Source organism: Capricornis sumatraensis, chromosome 4 (genome assembly GCF_032405125.1).
Source record: "Capricornis sumatraensis isolate serow.1 chromosome 4, serow.2, whole genome shotgun sequence".
NCBI classification, from domain to species: domain Eukaryota; kingdom Metazoa; phylum Chordata; class Mammalia; order Artiodactyla; family Bovidae; genus Capricornis; species Capricornis sumatraensis.
The window spans coordinates 48,399,386-48,403,279 of NC_091072.1; positions in this window are offsets into that span (position 1 = coordinate 48,399,386).

Below are 3,894 nucleotides of genomic sequence, written 5' to 3' on the forward strand. Positions count from 1 at the left end.
GGTGGCCAAAGTACTGGAATTTCAGATTTAGCATCATTCCTTCCAAAGAAATCTCAGGGTTGATCTCCTTCAGAATGGACTGGTTGGATCTCCTTGCAAACCAAGGGACTCTCAAGAGTCTTCTCCAACATCACAGTTCAAAAGTATCAATTCTTCGGCACTCAGCCTTCTTCACAGTCCAACTCTCACATCCATACATGACTACTGGAAAAACCATAGCCTTGACTAGATGGACTTTAGTCGGCAAAGCAATGTCTCTGCTTTTGAATATGCTATCTAGGTTGGCTTACCTGGCTTATTTTGTCTTGCTAAAATATTCCACAAATCTGATTATTATATCACTTGAATTATTTTAATCTATGTCACTGTATGAGATATACTCCTAATACAATTTGAATTTCTACTTATAGTAAATTATTTTTAAAAAGATGATTAATGATCATTATGTGCTTAGAACATTATCCTGTTGCTAGGAAAGCAATTGATGTTAAATAAAATGCCAAACCTCTTTAAATAAATATTACAATTTTCAGAGCCAGGCAAGTTAGATATAACAAGAAGGAATATCACTGAAGCACCAAAGTAAAATAAGATAAAATATTTAACAAGATGCTACTTTATACATATATAAACACTACTACAATTTTAGACAAGTAAGAAATGAAATAAAAATTAGGCACATATGAAACTATCAATTCCAAAAGTTCAAAAGGAGTAAAGTAAGACAAGTTTTATAAAGAGGATAATATAATAATGATGGCATAAATTCTTACTGATAACTAAAGAAATCAAGAAAATTAGGTTTTGAATTGCAGAAATCTTGGATTCAAATTTTGATTCAAACGGCAGGATGAATGTCTTGTTTTCAGTTCTGTTTTTGTTTTGTTTTTCCTTAAGTGTGTATTTTAGAAGTAATTCTTTGCTTCTAATCTGAATTAAATCAATGGTGAATCTGAGACTAGAGAAAATTTGCTTAAACTATATTTAATATTCTTGACAACAGGGAATGTTTCATATTCTTATGTGATATCCAAGTTCTAATATAGATCTTAGTACATGACACATAAAAATATATATTTGAATGAATATTAAATGTCAGAAAAATGCAGCCATTTTTTTAGGAGAAAAAGTGTTATTAATTCAACTTGAGATTGTTTTTATGTCCTTTTTGGTATGTGCATGAAATTCCTATGAAAGTATTAAGTATATTTATTCCTTCCCACACTTTGTACTTCCTTTGTCAGGTATTTTTATTCTCCATAATTCTTGATATTACTTTCTTTACATTACCAGTTTTCTTTAAATTTGCCATACCTTTATCTCTTTCAGTGTTCTTATGTCTTCATTTATCATTGAAAATGCAATTGAGATAACTTTTCTTTCGCTTCAAGAATTTTTTTGGTATTTCTGTTAATGTAGATTATTCTGTAGGTAGGAAGAGTCTTAGGTAAAATTCAACTTGTTTTCAACATACTTTATGTGAATATTTAATTATAGCTTACCGTTTATTTCTTTTCAGTAATTTAAAATATATCACATGTTGTACTCTTTTTTTTACCATTTATGTTTAAAAATTGAATGCTGTTATTATTGCTTCTTATTTGAAGGCAATGATTTAGTTTTCTCTGACTGCTTTTAACAGTTTTGTATTTCTGAACGAATTTTGCTGATTTTCTACAGTTTGTCTAGGACTGACTCATTCCCATGCTCTGTACTTCCTTTGTCAGGTATTTTTGTTCTTCATAATTCTTGATATTACTATCTTTACATCACCAGTTTTAATATTTATAATATTTATATTTATAATATAATATTTACGATTTATAATATTTAATATTATTTTATTAAATATAATATATTATATTATATTTATATAATATAATATATATTATTTTAATATATTTATACATAAGTATATTTATATATTATATAATATAATTATATATACTATATACTATAATTATATTTATTATGTTATTAAATATTATAATATAATATTTAATATTTGTAATATAATATTTATCATTCTTGTCTCTGTAACATTATGTCTTTTTTGTTTTAAATCAGTTTTAGAAAAGTCACTATAGTGTCTCTTCAAACAAAACTTACCACCTTTTTTTCTCTCTGCTCTTTCTAGGATTCCAGTTACAGGTCTACAATTTATTTTTTATTTTTTTACATATATATATATGACACTTTTTTACATTTTTATTCATATTCACTTTGTTATGAGCCAATATTTTCTATTGACTTATCTAATACTTTATTCAGCTGTATCTCTATTAAAAACCTGGAGTACTTTTCCTGAGAATTTCCTCCTAGTCAGGAGCTGAACAGCCCTTTTTCTTCTCTTTTGGGCAGAGATTGCTCTTGCTTACCCAGCCTATTTCTCTGCAGAATAAAAATTTGGAAAGTACTATACAGGCAGAGTCACTTTATTTTATGATCACCTCTTCGTTATTGCCGTAGCTTTGAGACTTTGGTCTTTAAATTCCAAGCTACTGTGATAGCTCTGAATTCTAATTTTTGTTTTTACCATTTTGTGCTACTTCAGAAATCTCTGAGATCCATTTTTGACAGCAACAGCCCGGTGTAGATGACAAGTTTACAAATATATTAAGAAGAGAAGTGGCAGACAAACAGTGTTGGAGTCTTTTCTGTGTGTTTTTCTTCTCTTGGGAATTTTGGACTCTTCAGTTCAGTTCAGTCGCTCAGTTGTGTCTGACTTCTTGCGACCCCATGAACTGCAGCACACCAGGCCTCCCTGTCCACCACCAACTCCCAGAGTTCACCCAAACTCATGTCCATTGAGTCGATTCCATCCAACCATCTCATCCTCTGTCATCCCCTTCTCCTCTTGCCCTCAATCTTTCCAAGCATCAGGGTCTTTTCAAATGAGTCAGCTCTACACATCAGGTGGCCAAAGTATTGGAGTTTCAGCTTCAACATCAGTCCCTCCAATGAACACCCAGAACTGATCTCCTTTAGGATGGACTGGTTGGATCTCCTTGCAGTCCAAGGGACTCTCAAGAGTCTTCTCCAACACCACAGTTCAAAAGCATCAATTCTTCAGCACTCAGCTTTCTTCAGAGTCCAAATCTCACATCCATACATGGCCACTGGAAAAACCATAGCCTTGACTACATGGACCTTTGTTGGCAAAGTAATGTCTCTGCTTTTTAATATGCTATCTAGATTGGTCATAAATTTCCTTCCAAGGAGCATGTGTCTTTTAATTTCATGGCTGTAGTCACCATCTGCAGTGTTTTTGAAGCCCAGAAAAATAAAGTCAGTCACTGTTTCCACTGTTTCCTCATTATTTGCTATGAAGTGATGGGACGGGATGCCATGATCTTCGTTTTCTGAATGTTGAGCTTTAAGCCAACTTTTTCACTCTCCCCTTTTACTTTCATCAGGAGTCTCTTTAGTTCTTCTTCACTTTCTGCCATAAGGGTGGTGTCATCTGCACATATGAGGTTATTGATATTTCTCCTGGCAATCTTGATTTCAGTCCTGATTTCCTGAGTTGATTTCCAATGTCATCAAACAGTTTTCATTTTTATTTCTATTTTGTATTTACTCTTGTTGAGAGAGTTTGTCTGATATAAGCTATTCCACTATAACCAGAAAATGAAATCATCTAAATTTAGTTTTCAGTCCTGTTAAAAAAGTGGGAAGGGATAATCAACAGTAACTCTCAACTAAAAAAACATTTTAACATTTTAGTTAGATAACTAAATTTAAAGAATGTCTAAAAAATAAAAGCACACTCTTTCGTGACACATGCAGTTTTTGTAATTAATAATAAGGCTCATGTTCTGCTGTGTAGGTAAAATCATTATAGTGTATAATGAGGTAAAGATACACATCACTTGAATAAATCAATAGCTTTTT